Raw genomic sequence first — 18,887 nt, 5'->3', positions numbered from 1 at the left:
GAATACGAAAAGATGCAACATATTGATCAATAGTCTCATCAAACCTTTGTTTTAGTGATTAAAAATTAAGATATTTCTCAGCCACACTAGGTTCCTCTGAAAAATGGTTTGCTTTTCAAATACACATGCCATCCTTCCTCTTCGTATTGAAATGGCTGTAGGTCAGGTAAATTATCAAAACATTCTGTGCTTTGGTAGCTAAACAGTTAAATAAAAGCACAGGTTTCCTAGGTGGTGAGTAATTTACAGCATCAGTGGCCACCAAACACTTTTGAAATACCCTGAACCAGTGTTTCTATTGTTGTTGTGGCTTCCCCGGATAATGTAGGAAATATGGAGGTTGTTGAATGCGACCCCCACTTGTTATAGTTCTAGAATAATTTGAAGCATCACCCTGCTCCAGTTTCCTAACTCTCCGTAAATTGTGACAAGGAGGTGTTACTAGAGAAAGATGCTGTCCCAATAATCACAGTATAACGAAAACGCATAAGAAAGTCGGGAAAATGTGCAAGTGTGCCACTACTATGAAGTAGTCACACACAAATCATACTGCACCATTTACTCCTTGGCCAACACTATTGCACTAGCAACGTGTGCAAGCAGATCCAAAACACACACAAGCACAACAATCCGAATAATATGATCAACTACTGCCTCACCAAAATAGCGGCAATGTGCTTGATTGCATTACACAATGATAAAGTCAGACATACAGTAAAATGGCTGCGTAGCGTAGGCACGTGATGAATGAATGTTTTTTTTACGTTGTATTGCTTCCTTGTCCACAACCTAATGCCTGGCCTTGACGATACCAAGACCACTCAGCTCAAATCCAAGCAGAAAGCAAGAAGAAATGTAGCCACACAATTCCACAGCAGCAAGCCAGGTGGTGCTAAACCACAATACTGCTGTTGTAGTGGCAGAATAATTTCTGTGAATGGACTCTCCTCTGTGTGGTAGATCGTTGCCACATACAAGGATCACCAGAAAAACCTCCAAACACACCGAGCTCTGGCTTATCCCCGAAGGGTCTCTCGTAATACTCGACTACAATATATCCAATATAACTACTTGCATAGAACATATCTTACCCCTCACCGACTGTCCCGTATATATGGGGGGACCCCCAGGGCATGCCCCAGATGTGGCAGCTGCGAGGCAGACTTTGACCATATGATGTGGAAATGTGAGGTCCTACAGGTGGGCTGGAAGGCAGTTATAGAACACATATCAGGATTATACGACACGGTACTGCCGTTTACCCCTGACGTCTGTTTATTGGGGGTAAAAACGAATATGTCGCAGGGGAAGATTGGGGGTCGTTTCTTGGACCTCGCCCTGGCCCTCTACAGGAGGTTGATCTCAAAGGGTTGGAAGGCTTCAAACCATCCCTCACTGGCGGAATGGAAAAGCGACGTTACGAGGGGGGCTGGGGCGGAATTACAGGTTCTAAAGTCGGAAGAGGCCCGAGGGATCAGGCAGTCCCCCATTGCCCCAGGGTGGGAAGAACTAATGATGAACTGGGTTACTGCAGGAGATAAACCAATGGCTCCCAACACAACACCAGCAGAAGCAGAAATCTGAGCGTAAATGGGAAGTAGACAGGGAATACCCTCAACAATACCACTAACGAGGAAAAAAAGGAAAACACTAATGGGGAAAAACTAGTAAAAAACGCAGTAGGCACGCCACAGACCACAAGAATCAGCCTAGAGGTATGTACAAGTACACGTAAAGAACAGTAGTTAAACTCACGGAAAAGGTTGGCATTTCCCCCCAGGCACAACTCCCTCAGGGAATCACCCCCGCCGCTCAACATTAACTCCACCCACAAAAGCCATTAAGTGTGTGTATAGCTTAGTGTTAAGTTGAAGCTGTTATATATGCATGCAAGATAAATGGGAAGCACAAAGCGGCAAGGAACCAGACACCCATGGGAAACCACACTAGGACCAACAAGCTAGCGGATAATAAAGTTTAGTTAGAGACGAAGGTGTGTGTTAAACCATGACACAAATTATACATAAACACAAATAAAATATTGTATCCTCTTCAATATTATGCAAGATGAGAATAAGATGCTCCCAACAATGTACTTGAGTAATGTAAACAGCGAATTGTTAATTGTTAATAAAAATATATTTAAAAAAAAAAAAAGAACTTCCAAACACACCTCATGTAACTATATAAGGCGGATTTATTCATAAGATATAATGAAAGATGGAGTAGGCCATGTCAAATGTCCGGCACTCCCGACTACAGATCACCAACTGCCGAAACGGTCAGGCAATTAGAATATGATCTGCCCAGAGAGTCAGAAAAACACATGGCTGAGCAGATATCCTCTCCACGTAAACACAATACACCACAAGGTAAGATGCACCCCTAAATTTGAGTAAGATAAAATACAAGAAGAATAACATTAAGGTACTGTTACACTAAGAGTCCATACTTTTCTTTGTTGGAATAAAGTTTTATTCATATATTCGTCTGAAGGACATAACCGCATTCAAATGGTGCATCCGCTTCTTCTGCTGGCCGTTTCTCTCCCCACATTCCACTCACAAAGCACATTCCACATGACCTCATGTTCCACACCTGAAACCTGATATCATCACATTCCTTACATCAACCCACAATACATCCCCTCTTCTTTTTTTTTTTTTTATTAAAACAAATATATATGCAAAATTTACTAAAATACATTCTCTCTAACATGAATGGACAATAATCCCTAACATTGGTACATAACTATATATATATGTTCGATGGCATGTGTAGCTGCAGATACACATGCTGTGCATTATCCTGCCATCTAGTGTTGGGCTCGGAGTGTTACAAGTTGTTTTTCTCAGAAGAAGTCTTTTCGAGTTTCGAGACCGAGGGACTCCTCCCTTTCGGCTCCATTGCGCATGGGCGTCAACTCCATCTATGATTGTTTTCTTTCCGACATCGGGTTCGGACGTGTTCCTCTACGCTCCGTATTTCGAATCGGGAAAGTTAGCTAATTATCGAAAATTCGACGGTATTGTTCGCGCTCGGTACCGGTTTAGTGTTAGGATATCGACACCGATAGAAGAAGCGTTCCGGCGGCCCTTCGGGGCTTCCACTCCTTAGCGGGCCTGATCGGCTCGACCGCATCCATCGTCAAAACTAATGGACCGAGACCCCCTTCTGCTTCTGCCCGAATTGCCACACGAAGTATCCTTATACAGACCAACACTTGGTCTGTAACCTGTGTCTCTCACCGGAACACAGGGAGGATACCTGCGAGGGCTGCCGGGCATTTCGATCGAAAAAGACCCTATGCGATCGAAGAGCCAGAAGACTGCAAATGGCGTTGACACCGACAGAACAGATCGACGTCGAAGAGGAGGAAAGAATCTCCATACAAGAAACGGACTCAGACGACTCCAAAAGTGAGCTACCGACGAAAAAGCAGAAAACTGTGAGTAAAACTGCCCCGTCCAAGACTCACTCCAAAATCATAAAGGCCAAGGGGATGCCACTGCCAACAGGCCATGGCTTTATCCATCGAAAACACGGTGACCAACCATCGGCACCGAAAAAGGCCTCACAACTGCCGAAGACATCTGACTCAGGTCGAGATTCCGGCTCCGAACGATCTCGACACCGAGAGTTTGACACACCCAAGGTAAAGAAAGTTGTTTCGGAACTCAAAAAGACTGTTTCCAAACCTTCGGTACCGAAAAAGGCAGCCTTGGAGCCGAAAGTAGGCTCTTACACGGAAGAGCACGGACTTTCCAGCCAAATGCAACAACATAGATTTGAGCAGGAAATAAGTATGGGGGAACCAGACCATACTCAAAAGAGGCTGCACATCCAGAAAGATACTGGGAAAATTCGAACTCTTCCTCCAATTAAAAGAAAGCTGGCATTTCAAGAGTCAGAAATGCAGCCAAAGGCAAAGGTGGCTAGAGACAAAACACCACCACCAAGGTTTTCGCCACAGCCTTCTCCACTACATTCGCCACAGCTGTCCCAGGTAACAACACCCCCAATGCAGTCACCAACACATACGGGGATGACGCAGGATGACCCGGATGCGTAGGACTTGTATGATGCACCGGTCTCCGACAACAGTCCAGATTGTTACCCGGCAAGGCCGTCACCTCCAGAGGACAACATTGCATACACGCAGGTGTTATCAAGGGCAGCTACATTCCACAATATAGCAATGCATTCGAAGCCAGTAGAGGATGACTTCCTATTTAACACTTTGGCTTCCACCCACAGTTCCTACCAAAGTCTGCCAATGCTCCCAGGCATGCTCAAGCACGCCAAACAAGTCTTCCAGGACCCAGTGAAAGGCAGAGCTATCACGCTTAGGGTGGAGAAAAAATACAAACCTCCCCCAACGGACCCTGTGTTTATAACACAGCAACTGACACCAGATTCAGTGGTCGTGGGAGCAGCAAGGAAGAGGGCAAACTCCCAATCATCAGGAGACGCACCACCGCCTGACAAGGAAAGTCGGAAGTTCGATGCTGCGGGCAAACGAGTGGCAGCACAAGCAGCCAATCAATGACGAATTGCCAACTCGCAAGCTCTACTGGCTCGCAACGACAGGGCACACTGGGACGAGGTGCAATATATAATACAGCACTTGCCCAAGGAATACCAGAAACGTGCCCAACCGGTTGTTGAAGAAGGAAAAGCAATTTCCAACAACCAGATAAGGTCTGCACTGGACTCGGCAGACACAGCAGCACGGACAGTGAACACTGCGGTAACCATTCGCAGGCATGCATGGTTACGGAGCTCAGATTTTAAACCGGAAATCCAGCAAGCTGCGTTAAATATGCCTTTTAACCAGGAACAATTGTTTAGGCCGGAGGTGGACACAGCAATTGAGAAACTAAAGAAGGACACAGACACGGCCAAAGCCATGGGCGCGCTCTACTCCCCACAAATCTGAGGCACTTTTAGAAGGCCACAGGTTAGAGGGGGGTTTCGTACCCAAACCCCAGAGCCTTCCACCACACAAACCAGACCCACCTACCAGGGGCAGTACCAGAGAGGAGGGTTTTGAGGCTCATACAGGGGTGGTCAATTCCCAAGAACAAGGGGAAAATTCCAAAGCCCTAAAACAACTCAAGCCAAACAGTGACTTCAATGTCACAAACCCCCAACACTTAACACCAGTGGGGGGGAGACTTACTGCGTTCTACAAAAACTGGACAAGCATAACTACGGATGCATGGGTCCTAGCCATTATCCAACATGGTTATTGCATAGAATTCATAAATTTCCCACCAGATGTGCCCCCAAGAGCACACAATATGTCCAAACAACACTTAGACCTGTTACAGCTAGAAGTCCAAGCATTGTTACAAAAACAAGCAATAGAACTAGTACCCAATCATCAAAAAGGAACAGGTGTCTACTCCTTATATTTCCTAATTCCAAAGAAAGACAAAACGTTGAGACCCATATTAGACCTCAGAACGCTGAACCTCTACATCAAATCAGATCACTTCCACATGGTATCACTTCAAGACATGATTCCATTGCTCAAAAAACAGGACTGCATGTCAGCATTAGATCTCAAGGATGCATATTTCCACATACGGTACTCATGCATCCTTCTCACAGGAAATACTTAAGGTTTGTAATCCAGGGCGTGCATTACCAATTCAAGGTGTTACCGTTCTGGATAACAACAGCCCCAAGGGTATTCACAAAATGCCTTGCAGTAGTATCCGCTCATATAAGGAGACAGCACATGCACGTATTCCCATACTTAGACGATTGGTTAATAAAATCCAGCACTCAGCAACAGTATCTTCTTCACACGCAATATGTTATAGAATCTCTACACAAACTAGGGTTTTCTATAAATTACCAAAAATCACATCTACAACCATCCCAGATACAACAATACTTGGGAGCAACACTCAACACGCAAAAGGCGATTGCCACTCCAAGTCCGCAAAGGGTACAAGCTTTCCAAAATATAGCATTAAACATGCAGCCAAACCAATACTACCAGGTGAAGTTTGTAATGAAACTTTTAGGCATGATGTCTTCATGCATCGCCATTGTCCCAAACGCAAGACTACACATGCGGCCCTTACAACAGTGCCTAGCAAAACAATGGACACAAGCACAGGGTCAACTCCAAGATCTAGTGTTGATAGACTGCCAGACACACTTCTCGCTTCGATGGTGGAACCCTATAAATTTAAACCAAGGGCGGCCATTCCAAGACCCAGTGCCTCAATACGTGATCACAACAGATGCTTCCATGATGGGGTGGGGAGCACACCTCAATCAGCACAGTATACAGGGACAATGGGACATTCAACAAAAACAACTGCACATAAATCAGTTAGAACTGTTGGCAATCTTTCTAGCATTAAAAGCATTTCAACCACTGATAGCCCACAAACACATTCTTGTCAAAACAGACAACATGACAACAATGTATTACCTCAACAAAAAGGAGGGACACACTTGTCACAACTGTGTCTCTTAGCACAGAAAATTTGGCATTGCGCGATTCACAATCACATTAGCCTAATAGCACAATACATCCCAGGCATTCAAAACCAGTTAGCCGACAATCTCAGTCGAGATCACCAACAAACACACAAATGGGAAATTCATCCCCAGATCCTACAAGATTACTTTCTACGCTGGGGAACACCAAAAATAGACCTATTCGCAACAAAATAAAACGCAAAATGCCAAAACTTTGCGTCCAGGTACCCACACCCTCAGTCCAAGGGCAATGCTCTATAGATCAACTGGTCAGGGATATTTGCTTAGGCTTTTCCCCCCTCTCCCGCTCATTCCATTTTTGGTCAACAAACTGCGTCAAAATAAACTCAAACTCATAGCACCAACGTGGGTATGCCAACCATGATACACCACACTGCTAGACCTGTCAATAGTACCACATGTCAAACTCCCAAACAGGCCAGACCTGCTGACACAGAACAAACAGCAGATCAGACACCCCAATCCAGCGATGCTCAATCTGGCTCCTGAAATCTTAGAGTTTGGGTATCTAAATCTTCCACCAGAGTGTATGGAAGTCATTAAACCGGCAAGAAAACCTACTACAAGGCAGTGTTCTGCTAACAAATAGAAAAGATTTGTTTTCTGCTGTCAAGCAAAACTCATAACACCTTTAGATGCGTCCATACAAGACATCGTAAGTTATTTACTCCACCTACAAAAAAGCAAATCTAGCTTTTTCATCCATCAAAATACATCTCACAGCAATTTCTGCTTATTTGCAAAATAAACAGACCAAATCGCTATTTTGGGTACCAGTCATTAAAGCTTTCATGGAGGGCCTAAAACGAATCATACCTCCAAGAACGCCACCAGTACCCTCATGGAATCTTAACATTGTACTTACAGGACTCATGAGTCCACAATTTGAACCCATGCACTCTTGTCAAATTCAATTCCTAACTTGGAAAGTAGCATTTCTAGTGGCAATCACTTCATTACGAAGAGTTAGTGAGATACAAGCATTCACTATTGAGCAACCCTTTATACAAGTACATAGGTTGTACTCCACACAAACCCTAAATTTCTACCTAAAGTCATCTCACCATTTCATTTAAACCAAACAGTGGAACTCCCAGTCTTCTTCCCACAGCCAGTCTCAGTGGCAGAAAGAGCACTACATACATTGGATATTAAAAGAGCTCTTATGTATTACATCGACAGAACAAAATCATTTCGTAAAACTAAACAGTTGTTCGTCGCATTCCAAAAAACCCATACTGGTAATCCTATATCACAACAAGGCATAGCCATGTGGATAGTGAAATGTATACAAACTTGATACCTAAAGGCTAAAAGACAACTGCTAATTACGCCAAAGGCGCACTACACTAGGAAAAAAGGAGCAACAATGGCATTTCTAGGAAACATGCCAATGACAGTAATTTGTAAGGCAGCCACTTGGTCGACACCTCATACATTTACCAAGCATTACTGTGTAGATGTGTTAGCAGCACAACAAGCCACAGTAGGACAGGCTGTAATAAGAACATTATTTCAGACAACTTCAACTCCTACAGGCTGACCACCGCTTAGGGGAGGATTACTGCTTTGTACTCTATGCATAGCATGTGTATCTGCAGCTACACATGCCATTGAACGGAAAATGTCACTTACCCAGTGTACATCTGTTCGTGGCATGTTCCGCTGCAGATTCACATGCGCCCTCCACAGGAGTCTGTAGCCGTTTAAGTTAAATTAAAAATGTGTACATATGTATATACATCTCTATTCCATTGCATGGACACCTCTTTATTTAAACTCTGTATATACATCTCTATTCCATTGCATGGACATCTATTTCTTTACACTCTATCACTCCTACCTTACCCTCTGCGGGAAAACAATCTAAGATGGAGTCGATTCCCATGCGCAATGGAGCCGAAAAGGAGGAGTCACTCGGTCCCGTGACTCGAACAGACTTCTTTGAAGAAAAACAACTTTTAACACTCCGAGCCCACTAGGTGGCAGGACCTGTGCATAGCATGTAAATCTGCAGCGCAACATGCCACGAACAGATGTACGCTGGGTAAGTGACATTTTCCATACATATATTACTGTGCACACAGTCTTCTTACCATCTAGGAGGTTTTCAGATTCTTTTCTCCAATCCTTGCTCGCCCATCTGTACCAAAGTCTTCTCCATATCTGAACTCACACAGGTATCCCTTTCTGAACTCGCACATGTATCCTGTCCCCCTTCACTTACCAACACTTTGTCACTCCTTACAGTATTCTCTGCTGTCTCTTTCCTTTTCTCCTTCAATTCTTACCACTGCATCAACCACCTGAGTACCCATGTTGTGTCTACTTTTTCCCATATTAGTATTGGCCCCACATCATCATCCCACGATTCAGACACTGGTATGTATGAATCACCACAATTTTCTTTCCCTAAGTCTCTCATTCCTACAGCTACTTTATTTAAATTCCAAACTTTACTGTCACTTAATGTCACTGAATTACACAAAACATAAAGTACTTCCTTAGGTTCATAGAAATGAGATTCTCCATTGGTACTAAACCTGATTCTTTATTCTGACCCATTCACTGGCTTTTATTTTCACTGGCTTGGATCCACTTTTCCTGTTGTGATATTCCTTGCTCTTCTCATGACTTTGTACCATATTCTCCCATACTTTATCAATCTATAAAGGTTCCACACACATGCGGAACAACCATTCAGGAGTAAATTTTGTTCTGGGATTCCTTCCCGTCATTATGACAAATGTTGATACTCCTGTGACTTCATTGTTGGTGACTCTGCAAGCTCAAACCATCTTACCCAACAGAACCTTCCAATCCTCATTACTCGCTATTGCCAATTCTATTACTCTTTTAAATACATGGTTGAACCTTTCCACCATTCCTTTACCTGCAGATTGTACAACAAGGTGGTTTTGTGGTTCACCCCAACACGTTTGAAATGCATTTTGGCTTTTTGGGAGCAAAACTGCAACCCAATGTCACTCAAAATATTAGCTGTAATAACTTCTGAGATTAAAACCTGGTCAGTGAATTTCAGCACAGCATCAGTATCTGCCTTGTACACTATCTTCACTGCAGGCTATCTGGAAAAAAAACAGTTAATACAAACACAAATATCTGGGGACTACCAAAAGGCCCCATAATGTCTATGGCCACCGACTTCCAAGGATAATCTGAAATCAAACAGCCACTCATCGGAGGTCTTAAAGTGTGTATCGACTTGTCGGTAGTCACACAATTTGGACACTCCCTCACAAATCTTTCAACCACTAGATCCATAACGGGCCACAAAAAGTAACTTTTTTTCAATAGATTTGGTCTAGTGTTCTGAAAGTGTCCTTTGTGTGCCAGCTGAATAACCGGCACAGGCTTTCTGGTGGAGTCACCCTTTGCCCTCTCAAAATTGTGTCATTCTCTATAGCAGATCATTTCTAACCTCCCAAAAAGGCTTCACAGCTTGAGTCAAATCACTCTTTGGCTACCCCCTACTTAGGTAAGTTTTAATCGTCTGTAACACTCCATCCTTTTCCTACTCCTTTTCCATTCTTCACCCATAATTGTCATGGATCAAAGCCACCAGATACTCATTCCATTTCTCATCTTCACACTCTTCCATCTCTTAGTGCATTCTAGACAACAAATCAGCAACTACATTATCTTTGGCAGGAACATACACTGATTTGTACTGATAATCCTGCATGCGCATGGACAACCGGGCTAACCTGGCAGATTCATTCACTGTCCCTTCTGTTGTTAAAATCTTCACTAAAGGCTTGTGATCACAGTGGATGGTACATGGTTTCCCCCACACAAAAGCTCTATGTACACGCTCAGGTTTCACGTTCAATATTGGTATATTTATCCTTGTCAATTGACAAGGACCTAGATGCATAAGCAGTCACACACTCCTTTTTGTAATCATTCAACTGAGTCAGAACTGCCCTCAGTCTTCTACTGCTTGCATCCTTTGTGATAATGCAATCTGGACGTGGATCAAAACATTTCAAAGCAGCAGCATTAGCAATAATCATTTTAATCATTTAGAAATCATCCTCACATCGTGAGGACCAACCAGATTTACTCTTGCCCTTGAGTTGTTGTCTTATGTGGTAGATTTTTTTCTGCAAATTTAGGAATATATTTTGCATAGTATTCTGCCATTCCTAAAAAGGATCTCACATCCTCTTTGCTTGCTGGTGCAGGTGCATCTGCTATCGCACTAACCAAATAAGGCTTTGGTCATACATTGTTTACACCAATTATGTGTCCAAGATAAGTAACATTATTTTCAGCAAATTTACATTATGGAAATTCCACTGTCAACCCTTTAGACTCCAGAGTGCTTAAGACCTTCATTAACCAACTATCATGTTCTTCTCTAGTACATCCAAAAATCAAAATGTTATCCTTAAAGAATTTCACACTGCTCTTCTCACCAAAAAGTTGGAACATTAGTCTTTGAAAAACAGCAGCCGCTGACGTCAAGCTAAACGCCATGCGCTTAAATTGAAAACATCCTATATGTGTAACAAATGATGTGAGCTTCCTAGAGCCCTGGTCTAAAGAAATTCGGTGGTGCGCAAAAGATAAATCAGCAGTGCAAATCCACTTAGCTCCTCTTACCTGTTACCACTTATTAATGTTTGGTAAATTAAATTGTTCCACTATTACAATGTTGTTGAGATGGTGTAAATCCACACACAGCCTGATCTTACCATTCTTTTGTGTAGCGATTACCAGAGGAGATATTCAGTTGGATGCTTCAAACCGTTCTATAACCCTTGAAGCGACTCATTTTTCATGTTATTTACAAATTTCCTCTCTAACCATAAATGGAATGTTCCTTACTTTATGGACTTTAGGTTTGGCATTGTCTTTCTTACCTTGGTCGAACCAGCCTAGCACAGGAGGTCCCTTTTTAGCCACATTTAATTTGCCTCTAGCTCATCTGTTGTTAAATATAAAAGTGAACCACCTGAAGCCTACCATGTCTATACGCTCTCTACTGTAACCTTGTGGGCTGATATCTGGTTTGAAAAGTGTTGCACCCACATTAATTTCACATTTGTTACTCATTGATGATTGTATATGTGGATTCATAATCTGCATAAGCTTTCAAAGGTACTACCCAATTGTCATCCAACATTCAGGTTTAGATGTAAGCATTTTATCATTCATAAAACTTTCATTCAGACTGACTACTTTGTGTCAACCCCCATTGTCTCCTTCAGGAATTTCATCATACTCCCTACATGTTAGTTCATTCACCCACTTTACTGACTTCTTTTTTGTTAAAAGCCAGATGTTCTTTGCTGTCACACTTGCGACACCTGGTTTGATCTCCTTTTTTTGTGTCTTTTACCACATTTGTGGTTGATCTAGCCTCATTTTGTATCTTGCTGCCAATTCATTTTCTTCCACTTCTAGGTTTAATGCCCTGGAACACCTACTTGACAATTCCACCTTGTGGACAATCACAAAACATCATTTAACTCAGCATCTCCATTTACCCATAAACATCCCTTAATTGCCTGATTATTTGCATGCATAACCACTTGCTCTTTAATGAGATCATCATGTAAGATACCAAATTTGCACTCTAATGCTAGTTTTTTTAGGCCTGCCACATATTCATCAATATTTATGTTCTACCCCTTTTTCCTCTGGAAAATCTTGTACCTGGTTATACCTATACAAACCTTAGATGTGTAATAATTATCCAAATCTAAAATTGTTGCATCAAAAACATTTACATTGCCCCCTCCACCACCCTTTTAGTAATTTGAGAATAAATCCTTTGCTTCTGCTCACCTGACAAGTTATTCTTCTCATCGATTGTAGCTATGTATTTTAAGAAATATTACTTCCACTCCATCCACTTTAATCCAGGGTGGCTTCCAGATGACCAAAAAACTGCAGGTAGGCTGATTGTAAAACTTTGCTTAGCAACCATAGGATTTGAAACTGTAGGTTCTGAAGTGCTCATTTTTTTTTTTACTGGAATAACTCAGTGTCCTAACTTCACCTTAAGGTAGGTCTAGTTTACTGTCCTTGCTTCACCATCGTCTAAATGAACACACTAAATAATATTAGTGTTCCGCATAGGTTGTAAACAGCATGAATAAATGGAAAACCTCTTTGACTTGAATCAAATTCTCCTTTTTTTTTTTTTTTTTTTTAAATTATTCCATGAAAGTATGTTTCAACTGTAGGTAACTGTTATTAGCATGCGATGCTAAATGCTAAATTGTTTAGACACGCCAAATAGCCAATGTGTGCATGTCGCTGATGAATCCTAGTGTGAAAGGAATTTCTGGCAACCTGAAATTGACGACTGCAAGAAATAGACTAGAGTACCAATTGCGGATGTTGAACTCCGATGTCTGATAGGAAAGACTTGGACTGTCCTCATCCAGGATGATGCCATGTAAGACGTGCTGACGTATCTTGTCGTGCGCCACCTAATCCCCAAGCAGACTAAAACGTGAAGGTTTTGAAATGGCGGCTGCTTGTCAGAACATAATGCGCATTCATTGTCAACTCACTGCGAGGACATCAGGAGGCAGCGCGTGGACTAACAGCTGTGATGGCAGGGCCCTTGCCAAACAAAATATATTCGCCACACTCACTGCTGATTTTCAGATCCTAAACTGCGACCAACATGGATAGGTGCCACACTAACACCATTCCTATGTGTTATGGTGAACTTCCTCCCAAAATAACGCCTCAGCGCAGCAAAGCAGCAACATGTGGGTCCACCTTCAGGCAAGCTTGTCTCCACTTGTTACACAAAGAGTTCACACTTTTCTTTATTGGAACTAAGTTTTATTCATTTGTTTTCTTTATAGACGTAACAGCATTCAAATGGTATGTCTGCTTCCACCACTGGCCGTTTCTCTCTCTCGCCTCATTCCGCTCATGAACCGCATTCCACATGACCATAGGTTCCACACCCGCAACCTAATATCACATTCCTTACATCAACCCACAACAGATATAACACACTACTTACTCTCAGTAACTATTGAAAGGCCATGTGCCCAAGGAGGATAGCATTTTCAGATACTCCCAGAAAGCTGGCCATTTGGCAGGGAATCTGGCAGACAGGTGAGTGCACAACCCAGGCAAGCATAGAGCAGCCTGGGGCAGGTTCACCTTCCGATTTTGACCAGGGAAGTGAATATTCCACAAGAGTTCAGCAAGCATCTTGCGGAATCAGACGTTGGGAGCTCTGAAACCTGTTCTATCTGGCAGTGTTTTGGCTGTCACTATTCACCAATACATGGCAGCTTACCCTTTCAGACTGTCATTAGCCTTGCCAGCAGTAAGATTTGCAGTCAGCAGCAGAACCACAGGTTGTTGGCTCAAAGATGCCATGGCCTTAATATAGCTGAGAAAATTTAGGTGACAGAATATATTATTCAAATTCTGGGTCAGAACAATGATAAGAACCCCATTCTATTATCCCTGGAGAACCGAGAAATGAAACACAAATGTAACCTTTCCCAAAATGAGTTGCCCACCTTGTTGCCTGTAATGTAGGTGGTAATAAACAGAGCTTTTATTTTGCTCTTCCTGAGGAAGGAGAATCTTCGACCAGCTACATCTGACCCATCCTCTTCCCTCCTTCCTTGTACTATTCAGCCCATTTTCTTGCCTTCCCTAATGAGAGGGATCTGCAGCCACTTCATTCCTTCAAAACACTTCCTTCTGCCAGATTTATTTTCACTCCTGCATAACTTTGAAGTTTTCCTTTCCTCAGAGACTCATAGATGGTACCTCTGTAGAGTGCATGGTTGTAACTCCTTGGAAGAGTACATAGATGCTTGGCTATTGGCTAGCCTTAAAATAGTCCTACTTAGTAAATGGTTTAAACCAGTGGTCTTCAAACTTTCTAATGCCCCCATCATCCCCTGTGAAAAAAATCATCAGGGCCCACCCCAGAACTTTTCTCAATTATTCTCCTAAATGTCCAATTTATAAATAAGTCTAAACATATTTAAGTATTGCAGGTAAGTTATGTTATCCCTTTAATAAATCCATTCAACTACAACTATTTCCGACCAGGAAATAAATGACAAAAGATCTTAGTGATGGTCCATTACAGAGTATCTTACTGCCCCTCATTTTTTTCACTTAAAACAAAACACTGTTACCAGAATGACACTTCTGTTGGCCAGAGCCTTTTGCCCCCCTGGGATCAATGAAAGCCTCTCCGGGGGGCCCACTGCGTAGTTTGAATACCTCTGGTATAGACAAATCAACAGGGTGGAGCTAGACCCAAATATGGTCACACAATGGGTGAGGTAAATGCTGCGCTCTTACAAGAGGGAATTCAGACCTATTAATCTGCAAGATACACATATTGGTAACCTCAGAGTTGTACAAAAATTGCACTCTGGTGCGGTGCTGCGGGAAGAGATTGGGAAACCTGTGTGTATATGTTGCTGGGAGTTTGTATACTTATGTCTACATCCATATGTACATTTGATTTGGGCATGCATGTGCTTTTGGCGGATTGCATAAATACATGTACTGGTTTATACATATCATTGTGCGTATTTAAGTGTTTGCACATATCTGTGATGTGACATATTGATGTGCACATTTACATTTATTTGTCCATTTGTGTTATGTGGATGTGCTTAAGCATATATGTTAGTCCATGTGCGTCTTTCTCCAAGTGGTGCTGCTCTTGTTGGGACTTTAAGAGGACATATGAGGGGGAGTACTTTCACATGCCTGAGACAAAACATCCTTGGATGTCACTAAAAGCTCATATTGGAAGTGGCCTACATGAGAAGCGTCCCCCATCACCAGCCTTCTTGCAGCACATAATCCATATTCACTGCTGTTCTCCAATCCTTTTTGCACACCTCTGCTTCATGCATGTATCATATAAATTCTCACATGCATCAAGTATCACATGGCACTCATACTTTCAAAACCCTTTGCCAATTCAGAAATTATTTATTCCACATTATTAGCAGTTTAAATCTCTTTTTGCACACCTTGTGCACAATTCCTATTATTTACTGTGATTATTTTTTATTCTCTTATTACACTTTAGGCACACACCCACAAAGATTTAAAATCCTATGCTATGGAATACACAAATAAAATACTTACTTTGTCATTTCTGAAAGAATTTATCAGTGTTATTGATGCACCCTATAGGATGCCTTTGAGGATTCATATGAACAGTGCACAAACTACCATCACACATGGAAAACTCCATTATCAGCACGCTTATAAAGGTTCAGAAGCAAATGTAAACTCCCTTCGAAGACTAGTGTCCGATAAGCCTTGGTGTTATTAAAGCATAACCTCCTGAAATGACCCATTGCTGCCTACACTAATGATTCATTGACTTACTGGCAATTTCCATCACTCCGAACACCCTTTTTCATGCACCAATTCGAAAAGGTGAGGACCCAGACAAATCTTGTGGGATGAAGGGAAAACTCTAATTAACCTATCTGCCAGAACATTTTCCTTCCCCTAAATGGGAGTTGCTGACAGTGCCATTAGCTGTTTTTCTGCCCATTTGATTATCAGGAATGCAAGGAACCAGGATCCTGCCCCTGTGTGCTTGTTTAAGTAGGACTTTGTGGCTGTATTGTCCATCTGAACAAGAACTACTTAATGCTACAGAAAATGGGAAAAGTGTAGTAGAGCAAGATAAACTGCCATCAATTTCTTTTTTTATCAATTCTTTTTATTGAGACAAACAAAGTTCACATTGCAAGTAGACATCACATCAGTGGTACTGTGTGAGGCAGTCTAAGATGGATTTGCTGAAATGTGATTGGTAATGTACATTTGCCTTGATTACTAACTCTTTATTCCTCCCACGCTCCCCATATCGTAACTGCCATCAATTTCCATCAATTGAAGGAACAAGTTGTCACCTCTCTTGACCATTTGCCCTGAACCATCTCACTTCCTAGAGTGCCCCTCTGCCCAAGTCCATTTTGCTTGCATTTGTAGTTAAAATGAATGGAGGGGGCATTGATAACAGGACCATCCAAGATAAATGTATGAGCTTCAACCACCACTGCATCTGTTCACAGATGTCCATTGTGACAGGAACCGTTTGCTCCAGACTGTGAACTGTGGGGTTCCAATTATCTAAGAGATGACGAACCAACAGACCCAGGTGGAGGTGAGCATATGGCACCAGAAACACGGAGGATGCCTAAAATAAAAACAGATACTTATAAAATTCCTTAATAGGGTACCAGAGAATAGGTGTTCCCTAATCGAAACTGACTCACCATATGCACCTGGAGACAGAGCCAATCCCTGGGAAAGCTTTGGATTGTTGTCCCAACAACATCAAGCATCTCTGGATAGTCTAAGCCATTGCGGAAGATAAGCTCACCGCTGACAGAGTCTAAAACAAGACACCAATGAACTCTGTCCCAAATGGGATAAGATGCCATTTTTCCCAATTTATTAGGAGACCAACTTCTTCCAAGGTCTGACACACCTGCAGAGTGTGGGCCGGTAACATTGTTTTTGAAGTCAAATGAATGAAAAAGTTATGTAGATATGGATTGGAACTGCTGGTGAGGCGGATAGATTGGAATGTGCAAGTAGGCATCCCTTAAATTCAAAGCAGTCATCCACACTTTTGGGTTTACAAGAGGGAATATTCTTTGAAGTGTCTCCATTTTGAAGTGGATTTCCATGAGAAAGACGATCGGTTTCTTCAGATTGATTATTAATCTGTATTTTCTTTAAATTTCTGGACCAGGGAAACAGTGGAATAGCAGCCTATGCCTCCCTGAGCCTTTGCGACTCAGCATATTACATCATGCATAGTAATTCTGAAATTTCTTGGGACAAGGCCAGAGACCTGACTGTATCGCCTTGAGACACAAAATGACTAGTTAGGAGCCTGGAGCAGTGCTTTTGAGCTCTAGGCTTATTCCCTTTTGATTATTCGAAGAACCCAAGTATCCTATGCATTGTCTCCATGTCTGTTAAAAAAAGTGACAGCCGACCCCTAACCGGGATCACCAACATAGTCAGGAGCACTTCTTGGATTTTGATAGGTGAGGAAGAGGAGGAGCTCTGGGTCCACGACCCCTTGCTGAATATAACTAATGTGACTTGACCCTTTCAGACTGAAATTTAACTGAAAACCTCTTTGACGCCTTCTTTTTGATTATCTCTGAGGAGGATGACTTGACATGAACTTGAACAACTGCCCGTTGTTGATTTTTAAAGGTTCAGTGAGGATTCTCCTCTGACTGATCCCAAAATTACTTGTCACTAGAAAACAACATACTCAACAATCCTGCTTTCTGAGAACCAGCAGTCTTCCAGTCTTTCAAATAGACTAAGGCCCTCATAACAATGGTGGCAAAAACCGCCTACCGCTGTGGTGACGGCCACCAAAATACCATCACCGCAGCTACAATCCGTCCGCCATATTATGATCACTGCCGGACTTCTGCCACAAGAAGGGGGGAAATCCGGCAGTGATCATACTGGTGGAAGTGGTAAGCTGGCACTGCTACCACCAGCACCGCCACACCAGTTGAACGCTGCCAGCCGTATCATGACCTGTGATATGGCCTGGCGCTGTTCTGCTGCTGGTGGTATTCTGCTGGCAGGCGCTGCTGGTGGTAGCAGCGCCCCTTCCCGTTCCCTGCTGGAAGGCCTCCTTGACAAAGGTAAATCGGGCTTCCGACAGAGGAGGGTGTTGGGGGGTGTTGTGTGTGTGTGTCTGGTTGTTTGCATGAATGTGTGAGTGTGTGTGAATACATCTGTGTGTGTTGTGTTTGCGTGGTTGTATGCGTGTGAGTGAATGATTGTAAGAATGGTGAAGTGAGTGCTTGTCTGCATGTCAATGTGATTGTGTGTAAGAATGTATGCGAGCATGTCTGGAAGTGTGCGTGTATGAATTAATGTATGGCAGTGTGTTTATTGATACGTGTATGCCAGTGTGAGTGATTGGGTGTATGTGTGGTGTGTGTCTGCGGGTGTGTGCGTGTATGGGGGGATGGGGGTGAGTGTGAGGATCAGAGGGGTGGGGGTAAGTGTGAGAATCAGAGGGGTGGGGGTGGGGGTGTATGTGTGTGAGGATCGGGGGTGGGTGGGGGTGAAGATCAGAGGGTGTTGGGGGAGTTTGGATGGAGGGGGTGGAGGGTGTTAGGTGTGTGTTGGGGGGTGGGGGAGCCACCGCCTGGTGACAGTGAAGGGACTCCCTGTCACCTGTAAGGCTTACCACCATGGTTTCCGTGGCATTGCTAACGCCATGAAAACCATGGTGGGAGGCAGGCTCATAATGCCCCTGCCGGTACTATGCCGCCCACCAGGCTGGAGATTGACATCTCCGGCCAGGC

The 18,887-nt window shown here is 43.0% G+C and overlaps 1 protein-coding gene across 4 annotated transcripts in view; it reads left to right on the top strand.

Annotated features, from left to right (window-relative positions):
• Window positions 1-18,887, top strand: part of YTHDC2 (YTH N6-methyladenosine RNA binding protein C2) — a 999,369-nt gene that overhangs the window by 619,103 nt on the left and 361,379 nt on the right. The gene's annotated exons all lie outside the window — the stretch shown is intronic.

Source organism: Pleurodeles waltl, chromosome 1_1, assembly GCF_031143425.1.
Source record: "Pleurodeles waltl isolate 20211129_DDA chromosome 1_1, aPleWal1.hap1.20221129, whole genome shotgun sequence".
NCBI classification, from domain to species: domain Eukaryota; kingdom Metazoa; phylum Chordata; class Amphibia; order Caudata; family Salamandridae; genus Pleurodeles; species Pleurodeles waltl.
Note: the sequence above shows the minus strand (reverse complement) of the source record. Positions and strands in the feature narration are given on the sequence as shown.